Below are 26,455 nucleotides of genomic sequence, written 5' to 3'. Positions count from 1 at the left end.
ACCCCTTTCCATGCTTAGTCATTGTCTGGGAGCAGTCTATGAATGTGTGGTCTAGGTTCAAAAGTCAATGGTGGATACAGAGGGTCAGCTGCTGGGGTATCGTTCAGTTATGCTCTCAAAAGGAAGAAGGAGGATAGGCACATACTCATGGCCTCCACAGACATAAATAACCTCTGATTCTGTTTTTTTTTGCCAAATGGAGTGTGGAGAACAGGATCACTGAATCAGACTTACACATCTAGACACCACACTCCATGGCCACTACAACTGCTATGCTCTCAGCTCCATCCTAGATTAAAGACAGTGTGCACAGCAGGCTCTTCCCAAGGTTCCATACAGAAAGTAGGCTAAAACCCCTCTGTTTCAAGCTTTCTCTTCAGCCTTTGAACCCACCTCCATCTTCCAGGAGATCAGCACACATATATTCCATTGGTTTGACTTTTCTCCTTTCCCACAATCTTCCAGAGCTAGAAACTAGTAGGCTTTTATTCTCTTCTCTTATGATTGGGACTTCTAATATTTCATATCTTGAGTTGTTATTACCACAGCTTGAGTTTACTAAATTTATGACCTAATCAACAGGGAAGATTCTTTATATATCAGTGAAAGGTGAAAGAACTAAGAAAATCTGAAAAAAAAGCTTGATTTTCAAGACTTGAAATACTACATTAGATATCAAAAGCTGAATATATTTGTTTTTTCATTCTTTTTGTATTCCTACTATAAATCCTATCTATTTACAAAGCAAATGGATGCTTCTGGCAGACTAAAAAATAATCCTGAATAAGGGAACTTGAAAGAAAAAAGTAATTTTTTTAATGTATCATCATCATTGTGAGTTATGACAAATAACTGACAAAACAAAGGATTGTAAGGGTTGAATGAAGAAGTGACCTAGCTGACAAAAGCAATCAGAGAAACAACCCTACCCATATATGGTAGTTTATAGTTATTAAAGCCTGCAAATTCTAGCCCTCCTGTTGCCATTGCTGAAGGAGTCCCACTAGCCTGCTGACGAATGGATGTGTATCAAGGCAGGTGGTGAGCAATGGGAGAATAATATCACAGTAATATACCTGTTCTTTACCTAGCACATCCTTTCGCCTGAATTTTGAGAAGTGGTCTTCTTAGCTCAGGTATTTTCATATGGAAGCTTTTTGTCCTGTGGAGTGAGGCCTTTCCAAGGACTTCTCTATTCTCCTTCATTATTCAAAGTCTAGTAATCCAGAACACAAGCTTAGAAAGGATTCCTCACCAAATTTTCTTCCCATTTTGTCTGTCAAAAATATGTTTGAGCCCACATACTATATAAAACATCTTTCAAGTTTCCATGGAGGATACAAGAAAAGCATTTGGAAGTTAAAACCAAAAAACTATATCGTTTTCTGTGCAACATAAACATGTAGCACCCCATCCCCATTCAACATCATTTTTGCGAAAAGAAATAAATAAGAGTAAAGAACATATCTTAAATTTGCTCTAACATGTATCAAAAGTGTCCTTGAAGACCTTTTGATTTGCTTGAGAAGTCATAGTGTCTATGAAAACTAAATAATACTGCTGGGCAATTATATAGGACATCCCAGAAATCGTAATTAGATGGCACTTAAAGAAAAGAACTCTGTTATCGGAATAAACAGTGATGGCCTGCCTTATGGTTAAATAAGAGTATCTGGATGGCTTTTCTCAAACACACTGAAAAAACCTCCTTCTTTCAAGATATATAGGTCCTACAGCAAGTGATATTCATCCTTTTCCCTATAGCAAATGCAGTGCTCAAAAGCACAGACTACAAAGCCAAATTTCATGTGTTTAAATTCTGGTTCTGCCTCTTAAGGGATGACTATGGAAAAATAATCATACCTACTATGCCTTGGCTTCCTCTTCTAACATCTATCAAAATAAATATACCTTCAAGATTTACCCCCCCCCCCGCCAAAATAAACAAATTTATATAAGAACCCATGTAGGCCAGGGTCTGGCAAATCTTTAGTACTCAGTAACTGTTAGCTATTATTACCGTAATTCCTTCCATATCACTCTTAAAGAAATATTCATTTAAAACCAAATCATATCAGGAGGCTATGATCACAGATTAATGATTGAATTGCTTTCCTGTTTGTAAGGGAGATGTTGAGGAGATAGTCTGAGGGGGAAAAGGGTGAGAGAGATTGCTAGAATAAGGGAGGAAGACTAATATTTATTTAGCGCTTGAATTTGCCAGACTTTTTTCAGGCATTTATTTTTTTCATCAAACCCTAACCCTAACTTGCTCAGGTTGGCACGACTAATAGTGGCAGAACAGGTTCTTCTCTTACCAGTGAATATAATATTCTCTAAAATGGAGTACAGCAGAGAAGGGACACATAAACATGTGTATTTTAACCAGGAGCTTATACAGCAAAAACTAATTTGAGAAAGTTTAGTACACAATTGCTTAAAGTTTCACTTTACTCATATAGGTACTATTCACCTCTACTATTTCTCCTGTCAGTAATAAACACATATAGAAAAGAGCTTCTTGTGCTTGAATATTATTCACTGTATAAATATTTTATATGTTTACAAATTCTTTGGTTATTTTCTGCTGCTAATAGTTCTTAAATCACTATAATTATAGAGTGTAATGTATAAATATGAAATTTTAAATATATGTTTAATAAACTTGCCTTTGGAAAATAGAATAAGGTTTCATTTAGCTGTCTTTCCAGTTTTGTTAAATATACCAGCACATAACTTGAAATGTTAATGAAAATGTGCCCTTTAATTTTAGGTGGTGACCTTTATTAAAATTAATTTATCTCTACAGTGTATTTTTAAAAGTTAAAGGAAACAGATCAAAATGTTGTTCTAATTCTGAAAGGCTTATAATAAACCTCAAATAAATATCTTTGAATATGGAACATAGTTCTTACTTTACTATCTCCTCACATGTAATGTACCTGGAAGATATGTTCTTGATTTATTATTGTGTTTCTTGATAAAAGCTTATAAAATACCTGCTTACCTATTTCTCCTCAAATTAGCAAGATAATATGAACATGTAGGTAAGCCATAGGCAAGAGCTAAAGGAGAGCCACTTAAATCAGAGAATGTGTATAACTGTATTTTTATCACCATCTTCCTGATCCTAAAGTGAAGTTAGCTTAGACTTGGCATTATATTGATATGATTCAAAAAACTCTGTCCCTTGCTTATCTCTCCAATCTCATTTGCTCCTATTCTCTTATATAAAGAAATTCTTACAATGTTATCTTGTTGGCTTCTTATATGCTATATTTTTTTGCTTAGGATATCTTTTCTTCCTCCCTTATCATCTGATAAGTGCCCAGTAAAATTCTTTATGACCACTTATTCTTTTTTTAAATTTTATTATGTTATGTTAATCACCATACATTACATCATTAGTTTTTATTGTTATGTTAATCACCATACATTACATCATTAGTTTTTGATGTAGTGTTCCATGATTCACTGCGTATAACACCCATTGCTCCATGCAGTACGTGCCCTCTTTAATACCCATCATCAGGTTAACCCATCCACGCACCCCCTCCCCTCTAGAACCCTCAGTTTTTTTCTCAGAGTCCATAGTCTCTCATGGTTCGTCTCCCCCTCCGATTTCCCCCCTTCATTTTTCCCTTCCTACTATTCTTTTTTTATTAAAAAATATTTATTGAGGGGTGGCTGGGTGGCTCAGTTGTTAAGCGTCTGCCTTTGGCTCTGGTCATGATCCCAGGGTCCTGGGAATGAGCCCCGCATCAGGCTTCCCTATTCGGTGGGAGGCCTGCTTCTCCCTCTCCCACTCCCCCTGCTGTGTTACCTCTCTTACTGTGTCTCTCTCTGCCAAATAAATAAATAAATAAAATCTTTAAAAATTATATTTGTTGATCACTATGTGGTATTACTGTTGGTGGTATGGCAGCAAATAAGAGATACAAACATCCTTGCTATTGTGGAGCTTATATGTCAGTATGAGAAACAGATAACACATAAATGCTCAAAACATCAGAAGATGGTTAAGTATCATGGGAAACATAAAGCAACAAAAGAAGACCAAAAACCACTGTGGGTTTTAGGTAGGAGGGAATTGACAATTTGCAACAAAGTGGGTTGGGGACATCTTGATGAGGAAGTGATAATTGAACAAAGATCTAAAAAGCTGACTCAGTAGAAGGAGCCAGGTAGCCATCAGGAAGAAAAGCATCCAGGCAGTGAGAATGGCATATTAAATGTCTTGGCAAGGATGTATGTTCATGTTTAAGAAATAGTAAAGGAGACCAGATTGACTTCAGCAGAATGAATAAAGAGTGGGAGTTAGGAAATGAGGTCAAACCACAAAGGAGAAAGGTGCAAGTCACATGCTCTGCAATGGAGTGGCCCAATCTGCTGGTTTGGTGAAGAGAGGTTGCCATAAACGGATTTATGCTTTCATAGGATTATTCTGGCTGCTGAATGTAAAATAGTCTCTACAGAGATAAAGAGTTAAAACAGCAGTATTTGTAATCCAGGGGGAAAATGATGGTGACTTTGAACAAGATGTTAATAGAAAAATGGTAAGAGGTGGTCAGAATTTGAAGGTAGAAGCAACAGGATTTACTAACAGATTGGAAGTGGACTATGATAAAAAGAGTAAAATGAATGATGACTCCAAGATTTGGAAGAGAATCCTAGTATGGTGTTCAGTTTTCTCTTACTGTGCCTTCCAGAAATTCACCCTTCTCTGTATAAGCTAGAGCCTTGCACTCATCTTTAATATTAACCATAAGTAAGAACCTTCTCTTAATATGTTCTGTACTAAAGTTTTATTTATATGGTTCCATTTAGATAAAGAATGTGGTATATATATACAATGGAATATTATGCAGCCATCAAAAGGAATGAAATCTTGCCATTTGCAATGACGTGGATGGAACTGGAGGGTATTATGCTGAGTGAAATAAGTCAATCAGAGAAAGACATGTATCATATGACCTCACTGATATAAGGAATTCTTAATCTCAGGAAACAAACTGAGGGTTGCTGGACTGGTGGGGGGTGGGAGGGATGGGGTGGCTGGGTGATAGACATTGGGGAGGGTATGTGCTTTGGTGAGTACTGTGAATTGTGTAAGACTGTTGAATCACAGACCTGTGCCTCTGAAACAAATAATACATTATATGTTAAAAAAAAAAAAAAGAAGAAGATAGCAGGAGGGGAAGAATGAAGGGGGGAATCGGAGGGGGAGAAGAACCATGAGAGACGATGGACTCTGAAAAACAAACCGAGGGTTCTAGAGGGGAGGGGGGTAGGAGGATGGGTTAGCCTGGTGATGGGTATTAAAGAGGGCACGTTCTGCATGGAGCACTGGGTCTTGTGCACAAACAATGAATCATAGAACACTACATCAAAACTAATGATGTAATGTATGGTGATTAACATAAAAATAAAAAATTAAAAAAAAAACTAACGATGTAATGTATGGTGACTAACATAACATAGTAAAAAAAAAATTTTAAATATATGGTCCCATTTATCTTTTGAAGGGAATACACTATTACTACTCCCATTTTATACACAAGGAGATTATACTTATCATATTGTAAGCCATAAATTACTCATGCCTTCATCATTTCCAAAAACACCATTTTTAAGGACAAGAATAACAATGTATCAATTTCTGTATGCCAAACACCTGGAAAAATTCCTTCCTCAAAATTGCTGCCCATTTCTATTTTGAATGAATGGATGAAATGAATTATTGATGAAGTTTTTTAAGTGGAATTATTTGAATTATGGCAAAATTCCTTATTATATCATCAAATATGTGTCCTTATGTGACCCACAAATCTATTTGAAGTTCTTCCCATTAGCATGTTTTAAAAGTAATTCTTTTAAGAGACTATAATGTGTATATATATATATATCCTCTTAACATACCAAAGGCATACATTTTTTTTCTTTTGCAAACTTGTCCTTGAAGACTGAGAATAATTCACAAATTTGCTAATAGTTTTCTTACTATAAATTTATATAAATGCAGGCTATTTAAAACATAATCAAGTGAATAATAATCCCCTTTGAGCAGTTTTTCATTATGTTACAGATTTCCTTTTACTTTTAAAATTAATAATTTTAATTAATAATGAATGGCCATATAGTAGAATGAAGTAACTAATAGTATGTCTAGTCCTCTTTAATTAAAAATTGTTTCTTTTTTTTTTTTTTAAGATTTTATTTATTTGCGAGAGAGAGAATGAGAGACAGAGAGCATGAGAGGGGGGAGGGTCAGAGGGAGAAGCAGACCCCCTGCCGAGCAGGGAGCCCGATGCGGGACTCGATCCCGGGACTCCAGGATCATGACCTGAGCTGAAGGCAGTCACTTAACCAACTGAGCCACACAGGCGCCCCTCTTTTTTTTTTTTTTTAAAGATTTATTTATTTATTTGAGAGAGCGAGAAAGAGTACATGAGAGGGGGGAGGGTTAGAGGGAGAAGCAGGCTCCCTGCCGAGCAGGGAGCCCGATGAGGGACTCGATCCAGGGACTCCAGGATCATGACCTGAGCCGAAGGCAGTCGCTTAACCAACTGAGCCACCCAGGCGCCCCTAAAAGTTGTTTCTAGTCAATGTTTGTGACAAAGCTTATAAAAACAAGGAGAAAAAGATCTAGCTGAGTCAATGGAATATACAAATTAAATTGGTTATTTTTTACATTAATAAAATCATTACTGACTTCTTGTATGTTGTACTACATTGAAAATTAATATATCATTAATATTGGTTCAGTGCCTAAGAGCCTAAGATTCTTTGAAACCTGGTATCAGTACTATAAGAATAATTATCATGGCCACCAAAGCCTCTCTTTAGCCAATGCCATTTTCAAATATATTTTAACTAAACCTCATATAAAGAATTTTCTAGAACCTTTATATCTAGTTAAGTCTTGTGAAACAACTGACATTCATGTTGTTTTATATTACTCAAGAACTATTCGGCTTTACTTGTTCCTACCAATTTAGTCTTAACTTAGACACTTTCTTTTTCCATAAAATTGAAATGGTGAGAATAAGAGGTAATAAACTCAACTAGAGCTTATTGTCCTTTTAAATATCTCAGCTCAGTTTAACTTTACTAGCTACATCAGCTCTGTCAGGAGCTCTGGGCAGACCACAGGCAATCAAAGTACCCATGCTTTGGCAAATTCTTAGAGCCATTTGGGAAAAAGCACTTGGGGGCAACCCAAAGTTTCCCCATTGTGAAGATGAGCCATGGATCTCAAATCACATATTGACTCACCAGATAAATCTGTAGAGACAGTTTGCCTTTCCAAAATGATTGTGTGAGCCCAGCTGCCATTTTTACATGCTTTTGACCAAAATACAGTCCAACAATATCTGTAAAGTCTACCTATACCCTTCAGCCAAAAAGTGGAAATAAGAAAGATAAACATGAATAGTGATGAACAAACATGAAACCTCTCTGTCAAATCAGGCAGATTACACTATTAGCATAAACAAATAAAACATAGTTTTCATAGTAAATCATATGTAATGTGATCTGAGATAATGACAAGTGTGCTGAATCCTAATAGTTGATTAAGTGGTAAGGAAATGTTGCACGACTATTCTACTGAGGGTTTTAGGGAGAGCTTCTCTGAAGAGGTGATCTTTGAGCAGAGACCCAAATAAACAAGAAGTTTAATCACATGAATATGAGGGAAAAGCATTCTAAATTATAGTCAGAGCAAGGGTAATACCATGATTTTGATGCATTTGAAGGGGAAAAAAGTTCCAATTTGAAAGATTCTAACAATTTTAATCTGTTGGTAAGAATAAGAAAACTTTCCATTAAATCACTTGGGTTTTCATCAATATCCCTACTTCTATTTCCTCTCCTACTCCCTACCATTGCCTCCTCTATTGTCCAGCTGAGACTGCACAGGCTGGTAATATTTCCATCTTAAATGTTCAGTGTATTTGTCATTGAAACCACCTATGCCTGGAGACCTTGTTTATGGAAGCTTTTAAATTACAGATTCAATTTCTTGAATAGATATGAAGATGTTTAGATTATTTCTTCTTGAGTGAGTTGTAGTAGTTTGTGTCCTTAAGGAATTGGTTCATTTCATCTAAGTTATTGAATTTATGGGCATTTTTGGTCTTAGTATGTCCTTATTATACTTTTAAATGTCTATAGAGATAGTATTGTCTTCTCTTTAATCACTGATATTCATAATTGATGTTTTCTCTCTTTGTCAATGTAGTTTGGAGGTTTATCAATTTATTGATTTTGTTTCCATTGATTTTCTATAATGTTTTGTGTTTTCAATTTCATTTATTTCTTCTCATATTAATTATATTCCTTTCTTTTCCTTGATTTAGTTATAATTGACTTCTTTCTCTATCAAGTTACTAACATTAGACCTCTCTTTTTAGTATTAGTATTCAATGCTATGCTATAAATTACTCTCTAAACACTGTTTTATGTTTATCACATGCATTTTTATATGTTGTATTTGATTTATATATCCAGAAGTGGGATTATTGGATTATATGGTAGATCTATTTTTAATTTTTTGAGGAACCTCCATACTGTTTTCCACAGTAGCTGAACAATTTTACATTCCCAACAACAGTATATAAGGGTATCATATTTATAACATTGCACTGTTACTGATTGTATGCTTCATTTTTCCATGTATGGAAGAGTTTTGAGCTCTTTGTATCCCAGTAGTGACATAGTTCTTGGCACAGTATATATACTCAATCAATGTTTGTTGAATATGTGCCCCCCAAAATACTATGCAAATATTTTAAGCACTCAACTTCATTGTTGACAGTGTTAAGTGATACAATTCTATCCAAACCACTGAAGGTCTGTTTGTTTTGTTTATTTTGTTTAGGTATTTTTTTTCAATTTTCTCTTCCACTGCAATTACTAAGTTGAAATATAACTTTCTATCTTGCAAATTCAAATCAATTCAGTAAATACGACTAAGTACCTCTTTTTTTGGTAAATACAATGATGAAATGATGACCTTAAATAGTTACAATCTAAGATCAGAGGTAAGCACAAATAGCATTGAAATGTAGGCGGAATGTGGAAAGTATAATAAAATATTTAATGCAAAATAATGTATTACCACAAAAGACAGGGAATATTCCTTCTATAAGTCTTCCTGTAGGAATTTAAATGGGTGAGATTCATACACTTTGTCAGAGAATAGGAAAAGGGATATTTCAAGAATATAAAATATTAAGATAGAGTGATCAAAAATTGTCACAGAAGTCTAATTCAGATGAAACATAGATCTCTTAAAGTCTTTAATCAGAGAAGGAAAGAAAATGTGTGTGTGCATGTGTATGCACACACGTGCTCAACCTCATTAAAAACTGAAAATCCAAGCGAGAGTAGTGGTAGTGGAGACATACGTTAACATACATGTGTGAGAAATGTCATGGAAATGAAACTCAAAGGCAGACTATCTGCACAGAGCCTGATGCTGTGAGAATAAATATGGTAATCAAGAAAGAATAGAGGGACGCCTGGGTGGCTCAGTCGGTTAAGCGACTGCCTTCGGCTCAGGTCATGATCCTGGAGTCCTGGGATCGAGTCCCGCATCGGGCTCCCTGCTCAGTGGGGAGTCTGCTTCTCCCTCTGACCCTCCCCCCACTCATGTACTCCCTCTCTCTCATTCTCTCTCTCTCAAATAAAAATAAATAAAATCTTAAAAAAAAAAAAAGAATAGAAAGAAAGAATGAGAGCTCTGAGGATGGAATTCTGTGTAAAATATATATTTGGGAGACAAAATAGTATTTAAATTTTGTAAACTGATTTTAATAACAATTGGTACAAGGTTTTACACTATAAATTTTAATGTTTAATAAAGCTATGGGTCAAAATAATTTTTTCTCCTAACTTCGTCTTTATTGTGTTTTTTGTCCCCATGGAATTTGGGGTACTAAAGCTTTTAAGGGTCTGTGGTTGTTAATTACTATATTTGCTTCCTTTGTAATTTATATAAAACACTCTTGCACCTGCCAATAAGGTGATTATAATTGACTCATCTTACCTTTGCTTATTTCATATTATATGCAAAAATCTCCAGGTATTAATAAACTTTTTAAGTCATAGAATCAATGAATCTCCTGAAAGCCATGGGAAATATATAACCCTTAGTAATTCTGTACTTTGTGAGCACATTACACCTTGTATCAGGACACTCATAAAAGTGCATAATCTTCTATTACTTTATTGCTACTTTGTGTTCTAGCCATTTAAAAACCAACTTTAAATGTTTCATGAGAGTTAAGGTATGATGCTATGCCTTAGATTCTTTTTTATAACTTTTAGTAATGTGTCCCAGAAGTTCCCTTGCTATAGCTTCATAATAACAGTTAGGAGGGTTTGTGCCAGTATCTTTGCATATTAAAATTGCAGTTTACACATAAAATAAGTGCTTAACTATATGATTTGTAAGGAGTAAACAGCAATCCAACAGTACCTTAAATTTCTTTATATGCAGATCAATCATCAGAGTAAAAGGGACTTGGCAGATAATTCAGTTTCTCTGCCTATAAGCAACTCTCTACCTAAACTAACATATATGTTAAAGAGCCAAGGACCTACAGGTTATTTAGTTCCCCAATAACAGATTTTCAAGTCCTTCACTGTCCTTAAACTTCCAGCAGTTCCAATGACTTTCAGTTACTAGTAAACTAAAAATATAACCATTGCCCTCTCCCCTCCCTCTACATTGAGACCATCATATATCTGAAGAGCAGTAGTAAGAATCCATCAGGTATCTCTTCTCTTATCTAAATTATATATATATATTTTTTTCTCTTTTATTGCATACTTTCAAACTGTATGTTTTTCAAGGTATTATCCAAGAAAAATAGTTTCATGGGAATGGGTCAGTTAGACTAAAACTAATGACTTTATTGAAAGACTTCTCATATCTTTGACCAAATTAAGTAGACAGTATGAAATATCTTGTCAATATAATAAGCAGACATTTCTCACTTTAAAGTATAATGATATGTCTTTAAATGTGTATATTCTTTTTGCTATAAAACACAAATTTTCTTTCTAGTTTGTGATTAATACCTTCCTGCCCTGTGAGCAGTTATTGTAATTTTTTAAATATTAGTAGGGATTTTTAATCACTTAATAGGTCACTACTGGACACATCGTATTGCTTCCTTAACTCAGTTTTTCTCACGAGTCTTTATTAGTAAATATTCTTTTTTGACTCTTTCATCGTAACTTCCTTTGTACCCAAGTATATCCTTATACATTTTTCCCAAGGTTGCAGAGTTCTAGCTACTATAATTTTATTTCCTAACTCTGGTTTGAGCTGTGCACTTACAATTCCAAACAGAATTGGGCATGAGCCTTTACATGTTTTAACATTTGTTGTTATTTCCATCAGAAAAGTATACAGGATAGACTCTATAATGAAAATATGCAACTCTTTCAGTTTTTCACCAATAATGGCTAAATTTTAAGGATGCATGTAACTAAAGCTCCTACACATTTAGAGTTTCTGTCTTTGTTCTCATTTGTAGTATGATTTAAGAAACTGCTTAGGAAAGCCAAAAAAAAAAAAAAATTACTTCTAAATGCAATTCTTTGATGGGTCGTTCCATTTTCTGACCGTCTCGACTCCTCCCGTCTGATAGCTGCCAAGGAAAGATGTGAAACTTGTCATTTTTCTTTCACCCACTGTGATAAACATGTGTTTTATTCATTTGTACTTCAATTCTTCTGTGAAACTGCTCAGGAAGGTACAATAAGAAAAATAGACTATAATGTTTTGTTGATAAAGACAATTATTCCTGCAGGAATAGAATAGCATTTTCCAAAAATGAGTTGATTTCAACTATTTAACTTTAATTAAAAATAATGTGTCATTTTGTGATAGTTACAAAATTATCTTTTTTGAACATCAGGGCATAAAATAAGCTAGAAAAATAACATTATTCAGAACTACCAAAAAGTCATTATAATTTTGTATAGTTTTCATACAATCATTAGATCAAAAGTTCAGAGAATATTAAAAAAGGGTCACATTTAATACATTTAAACAAAGGATTTTAATAGAAAAAGTGAATATTATGCAACTTTCATGTAATAAAAAGACATAAATTTATGGCCAGAACTTATATAAGGATAAACCTGATGTAAAAATAGACTCTTGGATTTATTGATTATTACTGTTGAAAAGCAGTGAAAATATTGTTAAATCTACGGAAGAATGTATAAAAAGCTTTAGTAACTAAATGTAGTGAACATTAGACCATATGATTTATGTAACTTATTTAGGATTCACAAAACATTATGAAATAGATTTAAAATTCTCATTTTATGCATAAAGGGAGGAGTTTAAATATGTTTCCCAAAGGCACATATCTAATAAGCAGAGACTCTTATATTTAAAACTGTGTATAGCTCACTATGGAATCCATCTAATGTCCACTACATGACAAATATATAATCAAGAGAAAACACAGATGTCAATGACTTACATTATATCAAACATACATAAGTGCTTAGTATATGTTTAATGATTCAATGAACTCTTATCTTTTTATGCAACAAAAATCATTGAACACACATGACAAGATAAATTTTAAAAGCAGGGAATATACTTGATGACAAAAACCCCAACACTGGGGATGTAGAGAATGACAAAGTCCATGAACAGGACTGTGCTAGAGACTCGGGCAATGAAAAAGTGCAGGATCCTACTGAGTTTGTTTGTTTGTTTTAATTTTGTTTATTTTATTTTTTAAAGATTTGTATTTATTTATTACAGGAAGAGCACAAACAGGGGGAGTAGCAGAGGGAGAGAGAGAAGCAGGCTCCCCGCTGAGCAGAGAGCCCAATATGGGGCTAGATCCCAGAACTCTGGGATCATGACCTGAGCCAAAAGCAGATGCTTAACTGACTAAGCCACCCAGGCACCTCTCCTACTGAGTTTAGATTAAAATACACCTATTTGCTGACTCGTTAGCATGAATTAAACAAATAAGAAAACAAACAAAAAAACGTTTATTTCTGCCAGTTTTGATATTTAACATGTGTTCCTAGATATTGCATTATTTATTAGAAAAAGGGCAGTCTGATCCATTTTGGTGATCATAATCAAAGAGAATATTGATAATTTATGGATGCACACAAGGAAAGTACCTAACGAAAAAGCTGAGGAGCTGTGGATGAGAGATCCTGTGTTGTAGCTTAATCAATTACTGGTCCAGATATCTCACTCTCCAAGGTAGTATTACATATTTGTAGTTTTGACACGTGTTCTTATTGGTCAGAATTTCCATCCCTACTGTTGGATTTGGGGTTTTGAAATGTGACTTGTTTTGGCCAATGACATATTAATGAATGTGACTTTAGTGGAACCTTGAAAAGGATGAGTTCGGGGTTTAACTATTGTGCACTGATGATTTGCAATAAAAACAGTACCCAAATAAGCAGTATCTCAGTATGGGTTACATGGGGCATTCCATATGCTCTGGGAAAATTCTGTTTCCAGAATGTTGTTCCAGAAATTCCAGAATAGGAGACATAAAGAACAGATTTGAATCCACCCTGGAGTTTAAAGCCTGAAATCCAGCCTATTCCAGTTGAGTTGTAACTGCCACACAGAACACTGAACATTAAATTATTATTTGAAATCATTTAAGTTTGCAACTATGGTAGAAGCTAACCACTACCATTGTTAATGATGCCTGTGATTGCTATGATTTAACATAATTTTTAGAAACCCACACATTTGAAGTTTAGGTAAAATAGGGCTTTCAAAGTGGCCATTTCCTTTTTGGTGTACAATGGAATAAGATATTATTAAATACACCAAAAGGAATAATACTGAAAGAATAATTTCCTTGAAGACTGAGATATGATGATCAATAGATTTTGAATGCATGTTGGATCAATGCTTGACAGATGCCAGGGACTATGCTAGTGCTAGTCAGCAAGGTCTAAGACTCGGCCCGTCATACTTAGAATCTAAATTTCAATATCATGAAGAGCATCATCTTCCCTAGATTTTTCTGAACTAATTTACTAGTGTTTCCTATTACTCTCACATATCTTCTATATTTATTATAATTAATAGTTAAGACTATAAATCAACAACACAACCAAAATCCTGAATTCAGGGATAGAGAATTTGGTAAAGTAGCTAATTTTTCACAAAAGTATGTCATTTTTCTTCTTCAAATTTTTGAACTGGACACTGTCAGTTCTCAAGCTGACTTTTTAATGCTCTCATTTTCTGCAAGATAATACTTCCAATAAAAGTGTTAGGGACTAGGGACTCCTCCTGCTTCTCTTCCTAAGTCCCTGCCCTTGAGTTCTTACCTAGATCCACAGATTCAATTATGCCTCTATCAAACTAATTCCCACGTCTCTATTTTTCTTCTCTGTCCAATGATCATTTTTTCTACCCGCTCTTCCGTTAGTTCCTCCATTCCTAAAACTTTCCCTTTCAAGTTTTCTATCTCTGCTAATGGTACACAATTCTCCCTATCACAAAGGTTTTAAACCAAGTATTAATCTTTGATGATACATGGTTGAAACAAACAAAAATGTGTAGTCCTGTAGAATTTATCAGTAAAAATTGTATCCTTTCTAGTCAGTCTCCTCTTTTCTGTTGCCCTACACTCTCTTGTATCTGGATTATATCTCATTTAAACCACTACTAGAGCTTTTTAGCATGCAGTCAGTTCCCTGCAGCTATGAACCATCTTATATTCCCCATTAGATCAATCACCTTAAAATTGTGGGACTCTGTAGAAAGAGACTTATTTTCAGTGTCTCCTGGTAGCCTATTAAGGCAAGTACATAGACCAGATCTTGGCACTCGGGATATCCTTAATTTTAATAAACCTGTCTAAGTATAAATGATTTTTTGTTAATCCTTATTTATCTTCATTACTAGAATATACTTTGTGTTACCTTGCTTTGGAAACTTGCTGATATTATTTCCTCAATTTGCAGTGGCCCTCCACTCATTCCCATCTCTTAATTTTTTTCCCAGTTTTTCAAAGGTATTTCACACATTACATATTCTCTATAAAGCCTTTGCTCTTCTCTCTAATACAAGCTAATAGAGCATCGCTTAATGTGGTTCCTCATGACTTTGAACCACAATAGCATTCATGATATCCAGTTAGATATTATAATTACTCTGATAATTACTTTATATCTTTACAAGGGCAGGGACATTGCCTTATTAATTTAAAAAATACACTAAATCCTCTACATTTGTTAGCATGCATCTCATATCACTGTAGTTCAGTGCATTATTATTGAATTGAAATTAAAAAATAATCTAGCAGCTATAATTCTACATACTAGACTTTAGCTAAATTAAAAGTAATAATAATAACTTGCATTTATTGAGGGTTTACTATGTGCTTGGCACTTTTATAAATTTGAACAATACTAAGAGTTTGGTTGTATGACTTAATCACCTTTTACAGATGAGGAATCTGAGGTAAATATAGTAAAGTAAATTTACTTGCCCAAGATAGTACTTCTAATAAGTGGCCAAGAAGGCACAGAAATGGAAGTTACAAGGACCTACAGCCCATGTTCTTCGTGTTTCTCACAACATAACTGATGCTAAGTAATCCAAAAAATATATGAACTAATAGGGAAGGGTGCTCGGTGGTCCAGTGGTTCTTTACACATTTAAAGTGACTAGGCATTGGGCACCTGGGTGGCTCAGTTGGTTAAGCGACTGCCTTCGGCTCAGGTCATGATCCTGGAGTCCCGGGATCGAGTCCAACATCAGGCTCCCTGCTCAGCAGGGAGTCTGCTTCTCCCTCTGACCCTCCTCCCTCTCATGCTCTCTGTCTCTCATTCTCTCTCTCGCAAATAAATAAAATCTTAAAAAAAAAATTAAATAAAGTGACTAGGCATTGTGAATAAATCTAATGAAGCTAGGTAAATATGCATATATGTGGGAAAATTCATCACCTTTTCCAGGAATAGATATTTTACAAAAGTAATAGCCTAGTAAGAGTGTTATTTATTTGTATTCTATGCAATCATTAAGCATTTATTTTACTATGCATAGCAAAGTAAAATTACCTCATGCAAGGATCAGCAAACAGCAGTGTGTAGGCAGAGAATATGTAACAGAGACCATATGTGGTCTAAAATCCTGAAACATTTACTATTTGTCCTTCTACAGAAAATATTTCCTAATCCCTGCTGTAGAGTTGGTTCTAGGTGAAAACCAACATCCCTGATGAACATAAATGCAAAAATCCTCAACAAAATATTAGCAAACTAAATGCAATGATACATTAATCACATACCATGGTCATATACCATGATCCTCTCAATTTATTCTACAGATGCAAAAATAATTCAATATTCACAAATAAATCAACATGATACACCACATTAACAAAATAAAGGATAAAAATCATGATCTTCTCAATAGATGCAGTAAAACCATTTGACAAAATTCAATATCCATTTATGATAAAAACTTTCAACAAACTGGGTATAGAGTGAATGTACCTCAATATTATATAATCCATCTATGGCAAACTAACAGCTGATATACTCAACAGTGAAAAGCTATAAGCTTTTCCTCTAAGATCAAGAACAAGACAAAGATGCCCACTCCTGCCACTTTCAATCAACACAGTATTGGAATTTAGGCAAGAAAAAGAAATACAAAACATGCAAATTGGAAAGGAAGTAAAACTGTCACTATTTGAAGATGACATGATACTATATATGGAATATTCTGCAGACTGCACCAAAAAAAAAAAAAAAAAAAAGCCAGAACAAATAAATAAATTCGGTAAAGTTGCAGGATACAAAATTAATATACAAAAATCTGTTGTGTTTCTATACACTAACAATGAACTACCAGAAAGAAAAATCAAGAAGCAATCCCATTTATAATTATATAAAAAAAATACCTAAGAATAAATTTAAGCAAGGAGGTGAAAGACTTGTACACTGAAAACTAAGACACTGATGAAAGAAACTGAAAACAAACAAACAAACAAAAACAAACACAGAAATAATTGGAAATGTATTCTGTGCTCATGGAATGGAAGAATTAATATTGTTAAAATGTTCATATAGGGGCACCTGGGTGGCTCAGTCGTTAAGCATCTGCCTTCTGCTCAGGTCATGATCCCAGGGTCCTGGGATCAAGCCCCGCCTCGGGCTCCCTGCTCAGCGGGGAGCCCGCTTCTGCCTCTCCCTCTGCCTGCCACTCTGCCTACTTGTGCTCTCTCTCTCTCTCTGTCAAAAAATAAATAAGATCTTAAAAAAAAAAATGTTCATACTACTCAAAGCTGTCTACAGATTCAATGAAATCCCCATCAAAATTCCAATGGCATTTTCACAAAACTGGAACAAATGATTCTAAAGTTTGTATGGAATCACAATAGACCCCAAATAGCTAAAGCAATCTTAAGAATGAACAACAAAGCTGGAGCCATCATACCCCCTGATTTCAAACTATACTACAAAGCTATAGAAATCAAAATAGTATGATACTGGCATACAAACAGATACATAGATCAGTGGAACAGAATAGAGAGTCCAGAAATAAACCCATGCATATTTGGTCAATCAATTTACAATGAAGGAGGCTAAGATATACATTAAGGAAATAATATAGTTTCTTCAATAAATGCTGTTGGAAAACTGGATGGCCACATGTAAAGAATGCAACTGGACCACTACCTTAGCCATAAACAAAAACTAACTCAAAATGGATTAAAGGCTTGAATGTAAGACATAAACCCATAAAATACCTAAAAGAAAACATAGGCTGTAAGTTCCTTAACATCAGTCTTAGCAATGATTTTTTTGGATCTGATCCAAAGGCAAGGGAACAACACCAAAAATCAATAAATGGGACTATTTCAAACTCAAAAGCTTCTGTACAGCAAAGAAAACCACCAACAACTACATCAAACCATCAATAAAATGAGAAGGCAATCTACTGAATGGGAGAGGATATTTATAAATCTTATATCTGATAAGGTATTGATATCCAAATATTCAGAGAACTCATAGAACTCAGTAATAACAACAAAAACAATCTAATTTTTAAAAAGTATCTGAATAGACATACAATGACCAGCACATACATGAAAAGATGCTCAACATCACTAATCATCAGGGAAATGCAAATCAAAACAACAATAAGATACTACCTCACAGCTGTTAGAATGGTTAGTATCAAAAAGACTAGATATAACAAGTTTTGGCAAGGATGTAAAGATAAGGGAGCGTTGTTGCACTTCTGAAGAGGATGTAAATTGGAACAATCACCAGGGAAAATAGTGTGGAGTTTCCTCAAAAATTAAAAAAATAAATAGAACTATTCTATATGATCCAGCAATTCCATCTCTGGGTCTCTATCCAAAGGAAAAAAAAAAAAAAAAAAAAGATACATTACCCCTATGTTCACTGCAGCATTATTTATAATTGCTAATATATGGAAACAATCTAAGTGGCCACTGATATATGAATGGATAAATAAGATGTAATACACACACACACACACAACCACACACAATGGGATACTACTCAGTCATAAAAGGGAATACAATCTTGCCATTTGTGACAACATGGATGGACCTGGAGAGTGTTATGCTAAGTGAAATAAGACAGAACAAGACAAACACTACTGATTTCACTTGTAAATATAATCTAAAAAAACACCACACAACAAAACCCAGAGTCACAGATACTGAGACTAGAGTGGGGAGAGGGGCAAAAGTGGTGAAAAGATCAAGAAGTACAAACTTCCAGTTATAAAATAAAATAAATAAGCCATGCGTATATAATGCACAGCATGAAGAATATAGTCAATAATATTGTATTAACTTTGTGTGATTCCAGATGGTAACTAGACTTATTGTGATGATCAGTTCACAATGTATACAAATGTTGAATTACTATGTTGTATAAATGAAACTAATATAATATTGTAAGTCAATTATACTTCAATAAAAAGTGACTTTATATGCTTGTGAAGAACCAGTAAAAATGTTATAATACATTGTAAGCCATTGAGTCTGGGACTCTAATCTGATTATACTGTCTACAGATCTTTAAAAGTTAGTATGAATGACAACTAAATCTAATAAAATCTAATCTGAGCAAGGAATTATTGAGTTTTCCAAATCCATTAAGAAACCTAATGGCCATGTGTTGTGAACTAAGGCAAATTGAGTAATCTAATTTTGCTTTTTAAATGAGTCAGGTCACTGTTATTTTCAAAAACTTCTCTTTCAATATTAACTTTAAAAAGCCACAATCATAAGCATCATTATATTATAAAAGTATTACACCAAGATTACTAAATTTCTGATCTTTAATTTGAAAAGGGATCACTGTACACTAGCAAAAGTCAAGACTAAGAGCAGGGTGCACTTGGCAGGGGGATAGCCTATGCATCTGGCAAAAGCCCACAAAGAAGTGCAAGAGGAAATAAAAATAATGCAAAATTTCCAGAAATATCCATAAAGTATATTAAGTTAGGCTTCCTTGGAAAAGTTTATTTTTCTTTTATTTTCAGCTTTTTTTATTGTGTTTTTCTATTTTTCAGTGATCTCTAATAACAACCTAAATTTGCCACTTCAATAAAGAAAACATATCTGCCTTTGGGAGGCTTTCCTAGATAATAATACACAGTGACAATTCTCCCAATGCAACTTTATTTTAATTTGAATCTCAATGCAGCAAAAGGGATTTTTGAAAACACCACACCATGCCTGATATATACTTATTTACAGGACAACACCCAAAGTGCCTATGTGCTTATGCTCCCGTGCAGATTTTTCTATCTCCCATTCAGTGAATCATCCAGAAACATGTTAAACATCATTATAATTATACTGTGATGGGCACTAAAGAAAAACATGATTCCTTGTTACCAGTAGTTTGTAGTTTACTGGATGATACTAAATATTAACATAACTACAAAAGCTAATATTATAGGAGCGGTGGTTGTGAAAGTATATATTTTAAAGCATATTTCATAAACATCTAATCCATTCTTAAGACTTTAGGGAAATGCCCAAAAAAAGTCATTCAAGCTGAGACATGAAGCATGAGTAAGAGTCCATCCAATAGATAAGTGAGAGTATTAGAAAAAAAAATTAGACATGGAGAAGAAATTGTACAAAAGACTAGCTATCTCAAAAAGTGAAAAGAGTAGATCTTAACTGTTTTCACCTCACACACACAAAAAATAATCATTATGTGACATGACAGAGGCATTAGCTAACACTATAGCGGTAATCATACTGCAATATGTAAATGTATCGAATCAATACATTGTCCACCTTAAACTTAAACAATGTTATGTATGAGCTATATCTCAAACAAAAAAGAGTTGATTATGGCTGGAGGTTAGATTCAAATTGGGAGATGGGTACAGTGAAAAAGATGAGGCTAGAGAAGGAAGGAGAATCAGGCTGAGAAGATGATCACTTATCTTTCAGCTAAAAGAAGGAGCTGAAAAATATTCACAAGGACTAAGATATAACCATATTTACCCATGAAAATGCTGACTTGGTCTGCAATGAGATCATTTTTTTTTCTCTTAGAGGTGGGAAAATTAGAAGTAAATATACTATTAAAACAGACCACCACCATAAAAAGTGTGGTGAAATTTACATAAGCAAATGAGCTAAAATCAATAGGTTAGAAGGCGGAAACAACCTCATTTTTTTATTATCATATATTCAAGCTTTCTTTTATCATATCTTCTCACCATTCTGAAAAATATCTTGGTTGGATCCCATACCTTCCCAGGCACTTTAGGTGCTAAAGAACAATACCCTTTTCAACATGAAAAAGTTCATTCTAATATCAAAACATCACCCTCACCCAAATAAATCTTTGCTCGCCTAGCTTGTCTTATCCAATAAATTCTCCAATAGTGGGGAGATAGGAACAGTCATACTCTTCCCCCAGGTTTTAAATAAATGAAGGAAGGAATGGTAAGGCATTAAAAACAGTTCTACTTAACCAGTGCTGCTATAATCTGTTGTAGGTACAACCAATGTCTATAGGACAGATGCTTGAATGCTGTTCATTTCCCTAGAGGTTTGCTTTGAATATTCAGAGATATCTCTAGCCATGTCCCCAAGACCTTCTCCTTGCTGCGCATTTCCTAGCATGGGAATGACAGTTACACAGCATTAGAGTTACTCTCTTTCATCATTCCTCTATTAGGAAACGATCTAAAAAAATAAACCACACCCTCCAGCTTTGCCGTGCAAAGTAGTCCTCTTGAGAAGAGTCTGTTAAAGATGGCTTAAATCTAATCCTCTCAGATTGAGATTAAGGAAGGAGGTTGGAGGGTAGGGATGTGCACACTGGTACTCTAAACACTCTTTCTGAAAAATCCTCTTATTTTCCCCATAAATTATTTCATTTTTTTATCTAGCCTGAAGGATGATGATAGGCTAGGGGGCTTTCATTAGCAAACACTACAAATGGTGTGTTTACCATCTCATTTTAGAAAACAAGAGTAATTATTTTACCCATTTTCAATAGCATTGGGGATCATCTTAAAGTGAGACAAGTACTGAAGACTTACTTCACATCTCTATCATAAGGAAGTGCTGTCAGAGATTCAGTTATCTTTAGGATATATAATCAGTAAGATTTAATGAAGAGGTTTGGAGTGAAAGATAAGAAGTTAAGTCTGACGGAATGAAATAGGGGGGACAAAAGACACAGTGTCAAGGAGCTGGTGCTCATTCCTTAACTAATGTTACTGCCATCAGAGAGTGAAGTACCTGAAAACAATGAAAATAGCTTGAACAGTATGTGCACACTTGTGTGTAACATTTGAACATTGCAAAAAATAATCATAACAGATTCCAGAAGTGACAAAAAATATTGACAAGAGTATTCTCTTTAGAGTGATTTAACTCTAGTTAGTAGTGGTGTTTTCAAAACCAATGAAAGCAATGCTCTTTTTCTTTTTCGTTTTTTCTCCACCCGCCCCCCCGGCTTTTTTTTAAGCAATACTCTTTCTGAAACTAAACTTGGTGGTAGGATACAAATGTAGGTTACAGATGTCAGACATGAAATTGACCAAATAGATGGTGGGCACACAGTATACTGCATATAAGCAGAATCCCACTCCTAATTTTGCAACCATGAAATACGTACATCAGAATTTGCATTTATATTTATCGACAGAATATTCCACTCAAAGAACCATCCTCCCACACACGCACACACAAAAAAGGTAGTACCCAGGATCCTCTTTCTCTAAGAATAGGTGAACACATATTTTTAAAGACAGAAAAATTAATTTTAAATAAACTATGAATTACATAAATACTTGAATTCATTTTTAAAATGCTATGTGAAAAACTATATAACTTGGCCTTAAAACTATGCTGCTTCTTTTTTAATATGTTTGCTTAAAATATTTCAGGCTACAAAGGAAAAAAATCTGAAGTCCAAAAGGAGTCCTACGGAAGCTCATAGATATGATAGTTAAATAACATAAAACTTATTCTATGTAAAGTAATTTTATTGCAACTGTAGTTTTCAGAAATAATTTTAGGAGAATAATTGGGATTGAGTTATTTACTTACTGGTTTCTCATGGAAGATATCAAGTTAACAAGAGTTGTTGGGTTGGGCAGGCAATATTTAGAAATATAAGGATAATAATTAAGGTCCCCCCACTCTGCTACCAACACTAATGGAAACATTATTGTATCTGGGAATGCATATATATTAAAGAGGTGATTATATTAAACATACATTTAATATAAGCATATTAAATATTTTTAGAAAATGTTGGATATTATGTAGTATAATTAGTAAGAGGCATATATAATTCAGAAATAACATTTGTTACACAGCTGATCCTTTAACACAAGTTTGAGCCACATGAGTCCACTTAATATGTGGATCTTTTTTCAATAAATACAGTACAGTATGGTAAATCTGCTTTCTCATGATTTTCTTAATAACACTTTCTTTTTTCTAGCTTACTTCATTGTAAGAATACCGTATATAATGCATATAACATTAAAAATGTATGTTAATTAACTGTTATTGGTATGGCTTTCCTAACAGTTCTATTAACAGACTATTTTGAGGGAGTCAAAAGTTATATGCATCTTTGACTGCCCTGTGGCTTGGTACCCCTAGCCCCCACATTGTTCAAGGGTCAGCTGTATTTATTACCTTTATATTTTCCTATGCATATATTTTTTAAAAACGAATGTAATCTATATTCACTTATAAATCCAGTTTTCTTTCCTAATTATTAAAGTCTCATAAAAATGAAAATAATAGTCATACAGTATTCCATGTTACATATGTACCATACTATTTTAATAATTCCTTTAATATTTATTATAATTAATAATTTTCCAACCTCCCTTATCACAATGAATACTGTAATGAGCCCTCTTATACATGAATTTTGTGCCTAGCTTTAATACTTTCACAGAGTACATGTGTAGAAATATAAAAACTTAAGGTTCTTAAGCTGAATACTGCTCACCAGAAGTACACCTTAATTGACACATACAACCACAAATGAATGAAAGTCTCTTTTTCAAAAAATGCTTAGCAAAACTGGAAGATTTTCTTTTTCTTTTTAATTTTATGATTGTGAATTTCAAAGCGGAAAAGCTGAAGCTATTTTTTAAGGAGGGTGAACAATCCTGCAATAATTGTAAGTTCTGAATATTCGCAGAACAGAGGCATGGGTAAGGACCAGTAGGGCAGTTAGAACTGTCACTGTTGAAGGAAAGGTAATGATTTCAGTGGGAAAGCCAGAGCCTAGGTACCCTGGTGCAAGTCAGAGATTAGCCTAAGGCATCCCAACCTAAGACGATGCGGATGGTGAGTTCAAAGATTTACTTTTTCTTTGGTTCTGCTACAGAAAATAAGAGTTTAAGTAATGATTGCTAATGGCATATCTGAAGACATTTTTTAACTTCTTTAAATACTGAAAGAATATATATTACCCATAAATATAAGCTCAACAGTATTTCTCAACTTCAGTGCCTGAATATTACTAGAGAAGCTTATTAAAACTTCAGATTCTTGATATACAACAGTTGGAGATTCCGTTGAATTATATGGGAAGGCAAGGTGAGTGGGCCCAAGATAACAAAATCCAAGATTCTGAAACAAGTGGTTAAGAAGTCAAATTTTAATGAAACACTAAGACAAAGAGATCAATCAAAACATACTCTGCTCTGATTGGGCACCTGGGTGGCTCAGTCAATTAAGTGTTCAACTCTTGGTTTCGGCTCAGGTTGTGATCTCAGGGTCATGAGATTGAGCCCCATATGGGGCTCTACCGCTCAGCATGGAGTCTGCTTAAAACTCTTTCTTCCTCTCCCACTGCTCTCCCACCTCTCTCGAAAAAAAAAATAATAACAAATAAATAAATCTTTAAAAAAACATTCTGTTATATTGATAAGTGCATGTTATAGAAAAGGACAGTTGACTGGATTATGCATAAAACTAAGGTTTGGCCATTCACCAAAAAAGATATGGGGGCTATTCTAATTGAAGATTCATGTCTAAAATAGATTCAGTCTCTCTGTATATAACTCTACAAACACAAGTATCAGAAGAGATAGTACAAATTACCCAGGCATAGAAAAATCTTTCACACAGTTTCTTTCTTATAAACCATCAGGGTTATGTGCTTATGAAATGACACTGTTTTAACTTGAGCTATATATTCGAGTAGCTTTTCTCTGTCTCTTTACTTCATACTTGTTGCTTAACCTTACATCCTTATTGTAACTAAGACTTTTTTTTTAAGATTTTATTTATTTATTTATTTATTTATTTATTTGACAGAGAGAGACACAGTGAGAGAGGGAACACAAGCAGGGGGAGTGGGAGAGGGAGAAGCAGGCTTCCTGTGGAGCAAGGAGCCTGATGTGGACCCAATCCCAGGACCCTGGGATCATGACCTGAGCCGAAGGCAAATGCTTAATGACTGAGCCACCCAGGCACCCCAGACTTTTTTTTTTTTTTTAAGTAGTTTCCACACTCAGGCGGAGCCCAACACGGGGCTTGAACACACAATTCTGAGATCAAAACCTGAGCCGAGATCAAGAGTCGGACACCCAGCCACTGGAACCACCCAGTGCCCCTATTGTAACTAAGATTTTTAAAAGAATATACCACTTTATATAAATCTTTAAAACTATGCCTTTAGTAAGTAATAAAAGCTATTTAGCCATATAGATTTTTCATGTATAGCATAAAAATAAATTCTACAAAAATGATATTCTACTTTTCAGTATCAATTAATGTCATGATAGTCTTACAGGAATACCTAATTCAGAAACATTCTCATTTTTAACTCTCCCAAAATGAACCTAACAAAAGGAGTACTGAGTATGCTTGCATTGTAGAAGTGGTGACAGTGTTCCAGGTGGAGTGTGGATAAGCTCCAGCTGAAAGCAGAGGGACCCTCAACATTCTATATGATCACGTCTTTAAGCCCTGGCAAGGAAGAGACTGCAAGTGCTACATGATGAATAGCTGTTAAATACATAGTTTATCCTCTTGGGCACTTATTCAATTTTTTTGAAGTAGGTATTTATAAAAGTGTACCTAAAATACATATAATGATCTACAGTTTATTTTCTTAAGTTTTTATTTAAATTCCAGTTAGTTAACATATAATGTAGTGTTAGTTTCAGGTGCACAATACAGTGATTCAACACCTCCATACATCACCCGGTGTTTTTCAGCACAAGCATCCTCCTTAATCCCCTTCTCCTATTTAACTTATGCCCCCACCCACCTCCCTTCTGGTAATGATCAGTTTGTTCTCTAGGGGAAAGAGTATGTTTCTTGTTTTACCTCTTTCTCTCTTTTTCCTTTTTGCTCATTTGTTTTGTTTCTTAAATTCCACAGATGAGTGAAATCATATGGTATTTGTCTTTCTCTGACTTACTTCGCTTAGCATAATGCTCTCTAGCTCCAGTTTAAAATGTACATTCATATCCATGAACTTATTGATTTTTACAGCCTTCGTGTAAGGTACAATAATTATATATCTTACACATAGGAAGTATGTGACAAATATTGTGGAAAACAGGACTTGATCATTAAACAGCTAGCGAGTGACAGAATTGCTCTTAAGTGCCTCTCTGTTATTAAATTTAGGAACTGTAATGATCAGACTGTGTAGAAGAAAAGAGTAGATATACACTCACCACTGTACCATGCTGCTAGAAGTATTGGCCAAAATTTAATGTTATCTAGGAAAGATGGTAAAACATTTTCTTTCAGGATAGGAATAATTCTGACAACTTAACTCTGAGAAACCACCATTCTGCAAATAGTGATGATTTTCAGTATTAAATTGACAAGGGTATTATTTAGGAATATTTGAGCTTGTGTCAATATTCTTATTAGGAAGTTATCACCAGCAATCTTTATCTTAA

This window comes from Mirounga angustirostris, unplaced genomic scaffold, assembly GCF_029215605.1.
Source record: "Mirounga angustirostris isolate CCGP_5_RB_7025 unplaced genomic scaffold, mMirAng1.0.hap1 SCAF_6, whole genome shotgun sequence".
Classification (NCBI taxonomy): domain Eukaryota; kingdom Metazoa; phylum Chordata; class Mammalia; order Carnivora; family Phocidae; genus Mirounga; species Mirounga angustirostris.
Note: the sequence above shows the minus strand (reverse complement) of the source record.